The sequence below is a fragment of the Epargyreus clarus genome, unplaced genomic scaffold (genome assembly GCF_041222505.1).
Source record: "Epargyreus clarus isolate Ecla_fem2 unplaced genomic scaffold, WU_Ecla_fem_2.2 ptg000008l, whole genome shotgun sequence".
Lineage (NCBI taxonomy): Eukaryota > Metazoa > Arthropoda > Insecta > Lepidoptera > Hesperiidae > Epargyreus > Epargyreus clarus.
Window position 1 is genome coordinate 4941485 of NW_027332216.1, and position 12585 is coordinate 4954069.

General features: G+C 34.6%; 1 long non-coding RNA gene across 1 annotated transcript in view; it reads left to right on the top strand.

Moving 5' to 3' along the window:
- Positions 1-12585, top strand: part of LOC140744230 (uncharacterized) — a 126778-nt gene that overhangs the window by 18892 nt on the left and 95301 nt on the right. Inside the window, exon 2 of the long non-coding RNA XR_012102536.1 lies at positions 6135-6255. This is a non-coding gene — a long non-coding RNA (uncharacterized LOC140744230). The remainder of the gene's footprint in view (positions 1-6134; positions 6256-12585) is intronic.

Sequence of the window (12585 nt, forward strand, 5' to 3'; positions counted from 1 at the left end):
TTCCAACTATCGAAAGGAGGGTAAATCACATTTCATTTTAATTAGTAATTTCACTAATAAAACTTCATTGAAAGCGTGAAATAGAGTTATAACATAAAACAATGAAACACCTCCGGAAATAGACCTACATAAATAACATATCCAGGTTACATCTAAATAGATAATATAAAGGCTGGAACTGGAATGGATTCCAAGAATCAATAACAATAACTCCAATGCCGTACAATGCACTCCGTTCATTCGAATACTCATTCTAATGTTCGTTATTTATAAATAACACTCGTACTATCTTGCGGATTTTCTTATAGATTTCGTGCTTTTAGTGCGAGATTCCTTACTAAGCCTTAGGTAAGCATATTATGAGTGTTCAAAAAAGCGTAACAGTACAACACTTGGAAAATAAAATATCGACTTTGTAGTAGGTACCGTAGAATTTTATAAAAAATGATTTGGCGAGGCAATATAGGGAGAACTCCAGGCTACTTAGCCTAGTACTTAATCATGTCTGTGAAGTAGCTCCACTAGTCGGAATATCATATTTTTACGATATTTACAAAATTATATCACGAGCGTGATTTACGTTCATATAACATCATCATTGATGAGTTACGGAAAGCGCTCTAAAGGATTTTGTGTTCCTATAGATAATGAATTAAATAAAAAATTACTCTCCCATTATAAAGTGAATCTCTTTTAAAAACCGCACCAAATAATTTTATTAAAATGCAAATCATTGATAAACATACAGACAAAAAATTACCTTCTCTATATAAAACACGCATTAAATTCCACCTCGTTACATCCACATATTTCGAATAACAATACAATATCGCATACGTGAATGCAGCGATAAATTTTACACAAACACACGAGCAGATTGGCTGAACTGAAATAATGGAGATAATACACAATGATAACTAAAAGCTTTCGTATTGCATTATGACGTCACAACTCTATAATCTCCACGCCTCTATACGACTATTTCGATAAATATTTAATGTCGAAAGGGTTGGGGACCTTAAAACCTTTGTACCATTGCCTAAAGATAATGCTGGTATTGTAGTCGTCTAGACTGAGCTTAGATATAGATCTACGAATTAATAAAATTAAATTGTCTGCCCGTTATTATGAATACTGTCATTTTCTGAACGAATGTGTTGTAAAAACGATACTTAAATGAAACCAATAGGTTCGAACATTTTCTATCTAACTAAGTATATATTTTATTTACAATAATAATTGGAAAGATCGACATAGGCTTTTTTAACTACTCTGTACAATTTGTAAATCGGACATCTTAAAATGTCCGCCATATTTAATTTAGAATTAAGTCAGTAAGCTTATATGGTATTGTCAACCAAACCACTTCATCCAACAATCGGTTGAGGTTAATTTATCTAAAAGATTGCTCACATACAACAAACTACCAATTCAATTTAAGCTAAAGCTTCTGTAAAGCTTATAATAGTAAGCAAAAGCTTACATTCGCAATATGGAATAGATTGGTAAATAAGTAGCAGTATATAAGTTTCAAGCAGAGACTTGAGTTCTATTAATTTCCATGCATATGTTGATGACATATTTCAATACAACTGAAATCCAATTAAAACGATGCTATTACAACAATACGCGTTCCGGAAATTCGTTGAAGTAACTAAATAAATTTATAGTTATGTCTATAAACTTCTAATTCGAGAGTTTAGCTGTTTCATTTGGTTCTAAGCTTTCTGGCACTTAATTGGAAATTTTGGAAACAGCTACTTCGGAAAATGAAGTTTGCTTTGGAATTCATCATGTCTTAAATAACATTTTTTTTCCTATTCTGTGTAGTATCACTATCTCTATTCTTTACTTTCTTCACCTTCTCCACTAGCTGTTGATATGTCCAAAGATAAAATCTAGTTGGTATGTTTTTACTTTTGTACACCCCTACCCTGTGTTTCTTGTATCTGATATGTTTTTCTTTCAATAACTCTATGGTTGTCTGGAAGAGATCGCTTTTAATTGATAAGACCGCCTGTTGTACTTTTCATTATATGTATGTGATTACTTGTCATTTCTTACTTGGTATACAATAAATCATTTTTATATTGTATCGTATTGTAAATGACTTACGATACGCATAGATAGAGTGCCTAAACAGCTAATCGTAAAATATGGTATGACATTAAACATATTGATCATATGCAACGCTTGTGACCGTTATGAGATCAATAATGGCGTGGTCTCATTAATTTTTTAGTTACAATATTTTGAATTTGTAACTTCCTTTTCCAGGCCGATCGACTGCAAATTCCCAGACATACTTATGAAAACTTTTTTATTACTTTAAAAAAAATTCTTAATTAGGACTTATTTGCGGTTCATTGCATAGTAAGTGGCAGTGACAGTTTAAAAATTAAATGGACAGGACATAAAATTCGTGTGAAAGTAGTCCTTAGTACCTAGATATGTAATACCTAATGTCCGCCTCTAATTGATAGATCCTAATTTTCAGGCTATCTATTTGGGAACTTTTGAAACAAAAACTGATTCGTCAATTAAAACTGAAAACGCAAAATAAATTAACAAAACGAAATATGACAACAAGTTGGCGAATTAACAAATGAATTCGCCAAAATCAATTTGACGGTCGCAAATTAGTCCACAGTTTGTAGATAAAACCATCCATTACTCAAATTGACGTAATAGCCTATAAAATTGTGGTATACTGTCGTATTCCTCGGGGAAAACGATTAGGGTATTGTCAAATAAATAATATTTAGGTACTATATTGGAATTTATTAAAATAACGTTACTCTGTGAGATTAAATAAGTCTGCTCGCCATGTCGTTGAAAGATGGTAGCAGTATAATTTAGCAAAACAGGGAAGGTATTACCGGAGTATTAATTTTACCGGGAAGCAGTTCTTACGGTGTTGGGAGGTATGGAAGCCGATCATGGCTGTCGTATAGAACGTACACCAGGTGATATAAATTGTCATTGTCCCTGTAGTTCCGGGACCAGAATAGGGCTACGGTATCCCCTGCCTGTCGTAAGAGGCGACTAAAAGGGGGATGGACGGCGGTACGTGTGGTCGCATACCGTCGTGAATACCAGATGGTGTGGTGAGTTTCAAGCTCACCTAGGTGGAGCCCGACGGGGCATCGCGCCAAGTGGACTCTGGTTGCGTTCCGTTGGAGATCCCGGCCCCTTTACGCAGCGCTGAGGACGGCCACCGGGAGGGTTTTAGTGCAGTAAGAATCCCACATAACCCCGTGCCGCTCCCACGGCATAGGGTACCTTGTGAAGGTTTCCCCTCGTCAACAAAAAAAAGGTACCTAATCTAAATGGTCAACTAAATACCCGTTTTTTATTTATATATTTTATTTTTAGCGGGCCGGCGTTTTTTGGTGACTTCATCTAATAGATATAAAGATGCGATCCTAGAAGAAGCTTCTTTTCCTGGAAAAGTATATTGACCCTTGTTTGATTAAAAAATAAATATAGTTCAAAAAACTAAAAAACACGCTTTTATGATAAAATCAACTGAAAAGTATAAAATAATTTTCAATCTAGGAATCAATTAAGGAACAGTAAACTGTATAATTGTGAAAAAAGCGTGGAGTGCTCCACTTATCAATTTTCGAAAAGCAACCCACACTTTTTCCACAATCCGAATTAAACTGAACGTTCAAAGTGGATAGAAATCGGGTTCAAAGATTCCGTTACTGTTACGTACATACATTCATACATACAACCCACAAACATACAACCCAAGCTAATAAAAGCGTGTTAAAAACTACAATACTGATTGGGAGTTGACAGCTTGACTATCGCTACTTTTTGCTGATATTTAATTAAACTTGATCCAATGGAATTATTTAAATAAATAGATTACTAGGTATATTACTACAGATATGCGCAAAATATACCTGCGTAAAACATTACCCAGTAACCTATTTAAAATTTTAACGTGTTTATTCGTCAAGTGGCCTGCTTTATGAATAATACATTAACATTTATGTAAAATCCATTTGATTCCGACAAACATTTCACATTCCCTATCTAACAATACAAAATATTGTATCTAATGCTTGAATAGAATTGAAATGGTGAATTATGATTTGAAATCATATGAGTCCACTCAACGTCGCTGTATGAATATTTGATTTGGTTTTGCAAATATTTTGACCATTTTGATTAGTATCGGTTTATGCTAAATATGCAACCTATTTTTAATAACATTTAAGTAAAAAAACGTAATAAGCATGCTATGGTACTACAGCTTATGGTACGTGCCTACTAAAGGCCATGGACATCTGTAATCAACCCCAGATAAGACTAGTTTCCTAAGTTCGGTCTTAGACATACCGCTAACCCTGAGGACTAAGCTGGAATGGCTAGGAAAAGTATGTCTCACTTACTCCCTTCAAACCTGAACTCAGCAGCGCTTAACACGGCTGTTATTAGGCAGAAATAAAAACGGCCATGGTGCTGCCGGTGACCAACCACAGAAGTTTCCACCTCCTTGGAAGTTACTCTCAACTGATACCATCATATATCCCGTACTGGAAAATTAACTTGAAGGTGGTAGAACCCTTTGTGGTAAGACTCCGGTGGCACCACCGTCACTCCTATTTCTGCCTAATAACAGCAGTGTTACGCGCTGATGTGTTCCGTTTTGAAGGGTGTGGTAAAGGAGACATACTTTTCCGAGGCGTTCCACCTTAGTCCTCAGGGGTAGCGGAGCATCTGTGGCCGACCTCAGGTAGGAATATCTGTCCTATTTGGGGATCTATCCTATTTGTATTTGGGGATTACGAATGTCCATGGGCGGCAGGAGCCACTTACCATCAGGTGGACTGCATGCTCGTCTGCTACTCCTATATTATAAAAAATAAAAAAATAACGGGTTCCGCCTAAAAACGCTTCCCTATTAAAACTTACCAGATCGTACATCCAGACAATATTTAACCATAATCAGAGATGGCTCCACCTCTTGCGAAATTCCCTTTGAGTTCCCCGCGTGGTTGATGAGGAATTCAATTATTCACGAAAAGCCCGCGGCTGCGTAGACCACCGTGTTGCGGTATTTATGAACGCTGAACCTTTATAAAAATCTGGATGAAAACTTAAACAAGGTCAATATGGCACTAAGATCTATGGTCGAAAGGTGACTGGTAATGGATGAAAGTTTAAACAAGGTCAATATGAAGGACTTTTAAATTACTTTGACGGTCAGTAGGGTTAAGATTGCGAGAAATAAGATTTTTTTTAATAGAAGTATGTGCACGTGTGATAGTAGCTCTGTATATTGTAAGCACACATATAAAGTTGAAATTTATATGTTCTTAATAACAGATTTTTCTAAGTTATTTCACGCTAAAATCTTCGAGCCTCTTTTGTCCTGACAATATTCATAGTTTCTGTAAAAAAAAGAATCGATTCTGAAAAGTCGAGCACGAGCTACCGCAAGTGCAAATAGTCGTAGGTAAAAGGTAGGATGAATATAGTTTGACCGGGAAGATACCACCGCCACTACATACACCACCGCCTACTTCTTGCGAACATCAGTTCTTATATCGGTGCATGAACGTAAATTAAATATCCGTATCCTTACCATGAGTTTTCAAAACATCCCACAATTTTACGTTACGTTGACTCAATCCATTATTCTGTTCCGTTTGCTTCAGTAGACTGAGTAAACTTAACAATAAGTAAGTGCTAAAGTCTTTTTGTCTGCCTCACATGTTCGCAAAAAATAGAGACAAAACATAAAGCGTTATTTTGTCAATTTAGACATTTAATGTTACGTTACTTATAAATCTGATACAATCCGCTAGGGGCGCTAATTGGAATTTGTATGGGAAAGTACGTAAACAAATACCAAAACAGTCATATTTCTCAAAACATAAAAACTCATGGTAAGGGTACAGACCACCATGTTTATCGTTACAAACAACACATCTATCATTGTCTTCAGGTGGATGGAATGTTATTCTATAATATATAAAAAATAATCAGAGATTACAATGACAGACATAGGATGGCAGTCACCAATTGCTGCCAGGTGGAATGCATGCTCCTCTGCTATTAAAAGCTATTAATGTACATAAGAATAAAATTTCTCATTTATGTTTTCATTGTTACAGATTTATTACAACCAGTGACAGCTAATAACACCACCCCACGGTTTTAAGTTCAGTGAAGTGTTAAAGTTTAAACAATTGACGGATAACTTTACGACACATTGGATGAAACTTACAACAAAGGGTAAGTGAAACTTTTTATACTTAAATATTTACAATTCTAAAGGTATAAATGTGCCTTTGGACTAAATTTTAAATATAATCCCTCATTTATTTTTGAAAAAATAATTCTTATTTTTTTAATAATTCAAAGATTAACTAGGAAATAGATTATATTTTCATGCTATTAAAATGTTTTATTTCAATGTTCATGTCATGTTTAACACTTTGAAAATACATCAAGAGTTAGAATAACGTTTTCTTTTTATAAGCACGGTTCTTTAGCACACTCTACAAATCAAAACCGAAAACTTAAATGCTTTGTACAAACACGCCTTCGTATTCTGAATCAAATATTCTACTATTACTTGTTAGGAGGTAGAACGAGGCACGCAGGTACGACAGGAGACATCTTCGTAAGTGTATCAACTTTTCTAAGACCCTTCGCCACAAGGGATGGATTTATTAATTTACCCCGCGGTTCCTCAAGTTTAGTTAGGAGCCGACAAAGACGTATTGTCAACTTTGTAATCCGCAGAGTTGGGTCAAACCCATATAACTATATAATAGCTTACCTTTAAGTTTTTGAAGCATATTAACATTTACAATGTGTATAGCACAGTAGTCACCATCCTCCATCTTAATATATATAACTCAAAGGTGACTGACTGACATAGTGATCTATCAACGCAAAGCCCAAACCACTGGACGGATCGGGCTGAAATTTGGCATGCAGGTAGATGTTATGACGTAGGCTTCCGTTAAGAAAGGGTTTTGATCAATTCTACCCCCAAGGGGATAAAATAGGGGATGAAAATATTACTTCGTAACGCAAACGAAGCCGCGGGCAAAAGCTCGTCATATAATAAAGGTGGTAGAACCTTTTGTGATTCGACTCCGGCAGCACCACCGCCACACCTATTTCTGCCTCATAATAGCAGTGTTAAGCTCTGCTGTGTTCTGGTTTGAAAGGTGTGATAAGGGAGACATACTTTTCCTCAGGGTTAGTGGCGCATCTGCGGATCTCAGGTAGGAATATTTTCCCAAGGGTTGATTACAAATGTTTATGGGCGGCGGTAGCCACGTACCATCAAGTGGACTGCATGCTCGTCTGCTATTTCTATATTATAAAAAAAAATCCTCGTCTGACGTACAAAAGGTCCAGAACTTGATACCTGACCAGTTAATTCTGAGCAGTATAATTATATATACTAGATAATTTAATATACCCTCTAAAAATACGAATTCTACTCACAAATACTTTACCAGCCCAAGGCATTTTATGCTTTTAAGGGTTTTCAGTAGCTTTGAAAGCTTTTTAGGCTCCTGTAATCCGATGTGGTTACAATATATTTATATGTACATATATAATTATTTTTAATTTTTGGAAACACTTCGGTCACACCAGTGGTTCGGGATAAATTTTTCTGTAGTAAATAGAAAAATTGTAGTTTTTTCTGTCCATCGTAAAGGCCTTAGCTTAGATGACATCTGTACACTGTAAACAACCGTAAAAAGGTAAATATAACCCTTACTTCATAGATTAGTAAAGATACTTCGCCGCCTTAAAATTGAATGAAACCACAAACGGCTTCTTAGTAAGTTCTTTTTTTGAATTTTATTTTTATTTATTTGGTTTTTATTTGTCAAGTCAAATAAAAACATTTTTAAAGAAAAATTACGAATAAATAACTAATACTGCGTAATTTACATAATAAATAAATAATTCTTTCAAATATTTAAGGGACATTTTAGCACGGAGACGTGGCAAAACTTTTTTACGCAACTATTTCAATTCTCAAAACTGGGTACATTTTCTTATTAGGAGTGAGTAATCTTTACTAATCTATGCCTTACATATAAATTGTGTAAATTCCAAGTGACCTCTACACAGTCTATTAAACTTGATCACGGCAGAACTTAGCACTGTTTTTTTAAGATACTATAGATAAGTATAGACATCACACCGCCTTGTAATTGAAGGAAGCCATTAAAGGACTTAAACGGCTGACATTTCTATCAGCCGTTTAATGGCTGTCATGGTTAATTTACGCGAAATAATGCCGACATGCGCAGTTAAGACACGAAAACGAAGAAAAATTCGTAAATGATCTAAACTACATATTTTTAATATTTTTCAAACACGAAAATAATTGACAGCGACGATTGTCAAAAGGTTACATTTTCTTGTTAGGAGCGAGTAATCTGTACTAATCTACGTAAGATACAAATAAGTGTAGCAATAGATTTAAGTTAAATAATTCTACCATCTTTAAAGAATTATAGGTATTTAAACAGAATACTAACTTATGCTAGCGACTTGGTGTTTCATTACTTCTAACCAGAAAGCCAAATACAAAGTTCCATAGATAATCATCCAAATTGACGGAATTTCAAACAAACTTTTAACCCCTTTAGGATTTTCTCATTGTTGACGCATAAGGGGGTTATTAGGCGTCAACTATCCAAATTTCACGCTCCTAGCTTCAGTAGTTTAGTTAAGCGATGATGAATCAGTCAGTCAGGACAAGTTTTTTTTTAATATAATATAGGAGGAGCAGACGAGCATGCAGTCCACCTGATGGTAAGTGGCTACTGCCGCCCATGGACATCTGCAATCAACCCCAGAAAGGATTAATTATTCCTACTTGAGGTCGGCCACAGATCAGAACGCCTCGGAAAAGTATGTCTCCCATACCACACACTTCAAACTAGAAGACAACTGCATTTACCATTGCTATTATGAGGCAGAAATTTTCACCTTCAATAGGGGTATTTTTTAAGATGATGATTTGTATATAATATGATGATTTACCGCAAAACATCTCTGTAGGTTACTTCCCATCTTCTCTATTGTCGTTTTGAATTGTCTTGTATAACCTACGTCTTGTATAAATAGATATAGTATACTAGTACTAGAGTTATAATGCAGTATATTACGACTTTCAACAAATATTATAGACAAAAATTTACAAATAAACATAAGCGGTTTTTTACCTAAGTGACAATTAGTGTCCTATACAAAGCCTACTAAGCTCTATCACGGCAGCGCTTACTACTGTTGTTAAAAGGTGGAAATAAGTGTATCGGCGCTGTTTCCGGAGTCAAGGAGTTCGATCTGTAAATATTATAGATGATTCGACGCAAAACATCTCTGTAGGTCGCTTGCCATCTTCTCTATTGTCGTTTTGAATCATATTTCTATTCAAGTCAAGTTTAATCGAGCCGACGAGATAAGACGATAACAACAGTTGCGGCCTAGTTTGCTCCCGCGTCTTTTGAAGCTGAATAGTGCATTCTACTTGTGTAAATAGATATAGTATACTAGTACTGGAGTTATAATGCAGTATATTACGACTTTCAACAAATATTATAGATAAAATTTTACAAAAATACATAAGCGGTTATTACCCGAGGAAGAGAAATTTTTTTCGTGTCCCAAAGGGTTGTCTACCAATTTTCATTAGGCCAGCGCTGTGGACTACAGTCTAAAACTCTTTAAAATTTAAGAGGAGACCTGCGTCCAGCAGTATTACCGTAATGGTTTGACGACAAAAGACAAAAAAAAATAACAGAACAAGTAATTAATTTAAAAAATCAAAAACCCGACTGCACCAAAAAGGCAGAAGTAGAATTTCCAAAAGCAGTGAAATACGTATTTCATTATTTTTATCCAGAAAGCCAATACAAAGTTTCATAGTAGGTGTCTGCTTCAAAAACAAAAGATGTTCAAACGATATTATCCTATTTTATTTATCCTAGTGCTCATTTACGCTATATAAAGAACCTATGTGTAAAATTCCAGCACGCTTAAGTTCAGCGGTTTCCATTTGCGATGATCTCTGGCACAGCAACTCACTCATTTAGTCAGACAGTCATCTCGATGTGTATATATGTACTAGCTGACCCGGCAAACGTTGTGTTGCCATATAAATAAAAAAAATGTTAAGGGCGAACAACCCTTATCACTTAGGGGTAAAAAAATAGATAGTGGCCGATTCTCAGACCTACTGATTATGTATATAAAATTTGGTGAAAATCGGTGAAGCCGTTTTGGAGGAGTACGGTAACTAACACGAGAATTTTATATATAAGATATATTATATAATGTATGAGTAATCCACTCTTAATTTTCTTTATTTCGACACACTACTCGATAGGTTTGGTTATTTTTTTTTAAAACGTGTTACTATTTCGCGAGAAAAATTCACCATTTACGGTGTATAAAATATATAACTTCAGTAATTCAAAGTTTCGGTCATTATTTTACCTCGTTAGAGGTAGAATTTCATTATTTTTATCCAACAATCCTGATACAAAATTTCATAGTGTTTGCTTCAAAATTGACGGTTGTTCAAATGAACTTTTAACCCTTATTTAACCCTCTACAGGGTTGATTTTTCGGAGGGGGATAAATAAGTGCGTCCTTGTTCCTATCCAGAAAGCCAAATACAAAATTTTATAGCAGTTGCTTCAAAATTAAAGGTTTTCAAAAAAACTGTTTTTCCCTATTTTACCCTCTTAAGGGTAGAATTTCCAAAAGGCCTTTCTTAGTACTTATTCACGCTATATAGAGAACCTATGTGCAAAATTTCAGAACTGTAAGGTCCTTAGTTTAGGCTGTAAGTTGATTTCTGAAAAATGAAAAAGTCATTTAGTTAGTCAGTCAGTCAGCCACCTTGCTGTTTTATATATATACAAATATGTTTTTATAATCTCCGTTTAATTTCCTTTCATTTGATACCCTACTCGATAGGTTCGGTTAACTTTTTTTTTTAAATGTGTTACTATTTCGCGCCAAAAATCCGCCATTTTGATTTTTTTTTACTAACACCTATCTAAGGACACTCGGGTCATTGAGACAAATATAATGACACCTTAACTGTTGAAATTCATCCAGCCTTTTGTAAGATCGGATCAAATAAAGAAAGACAAACATACAAGATACGCGCGAAAAACATAACCCTTCCTTGGCAGTCGGGTAAAAATAAAACCGACTTCTATGTCACTACAAAGTAAAAAATAATTCAAATAAATGTTGGTTTAGTACATAGTTCTGAAATCGGCGCTCATACTGGACACGCTGTTTACGCCGTTATCAAACGAAATTTCTTTTAACTTGAATATGGTTCTAACTTGACTATGGTTTTAACTTTTTAAACTTGAATATGGTTTTTGGAATGGCTTTTCCAATTTTTTGGCGAAAATTTCCTCGAAATAGGACCCCCTGTGAAACTAGCCGCACACAATGGCGGTTGAATCATGTCGATCGGTCGCGGCATCGCGAAAAAATCGCTGGACATACATAAAAAAAGAAACAAAAAAATATATATACGCGACGAATAGATAACCTCTCTTCCTTTGGGTAGTCGGTTAAAAATAGATAACATCTCAATACTAAACAACTATTTATCGTTAGACAATATATTTTTCCAAATACTACGAGTACTAGTACTTATCTAGTTTCGTCTCCGTTCCAAACTGTTCCAACTTTTTTAACAAGCGTAAATTTGTACTCAAAAGTAACAAGTGTTCATTCATATTAAAGAAAAGTTTTACAAAATTTGTATTCATTTTGAAGAAGATGACAACGAGACTTGTCTGAAAGGCTATTTAAAATTATAAAGTTCTCAATTATTTATTCTTGAAGAGTTCTAAACAGTGTAAGAAACTTTACAGGCGACTTACATCTTAAGACTGTATGAAGAAACTACAAGTAATAGTTTCAAACTGCCAATAACAAGAAAGTGTATTGTTCAGCAGAGAAAGCATATTTCTGTTTATTAAAACACTACAAGAGAACTCCTTGCAACTATTAACTAACTGTGAAAGAAAATTATATTGTAAGCTTTGTACTAAAAAAGTTTTTTTTATATTCATTTTTAGCTTTTTAAAAATTCTACAATAACAATAAATGTTATTGAATGATAAGTATTGTTTATTTAATAGTTATATAACGTGTTAAGTACCGAAATTTTAACAAGATATGAAATCCTAATAGTTACAATGTAAAGCAAGAAATAAATAAGTAATGCTTTATCGAAAACTTTAAAAAAGTCATAGAATTGTTACCTTACGATGTTTTCTTTCATCTTTATAGTATGATAAACAAATGCTAATACACATAAGTTAAAAAATAGGAGAACCTTTTAAACCGGGGATTTAAACCTCGGCCTCATGATTTAGAGCCCAAGTTTTGAACCCACTGGCTGTCACTGCATTGCATCGACGTAAGACGTCAGGTATAAATATCCCAATGTATATTCATAGCTCATACAGAGGCTATAATTACCAAACTGTCAAGATTTCAACTAGTTGCATTGCTCGCTGTCGTTAGCGTGTAAGCCGCCTAATT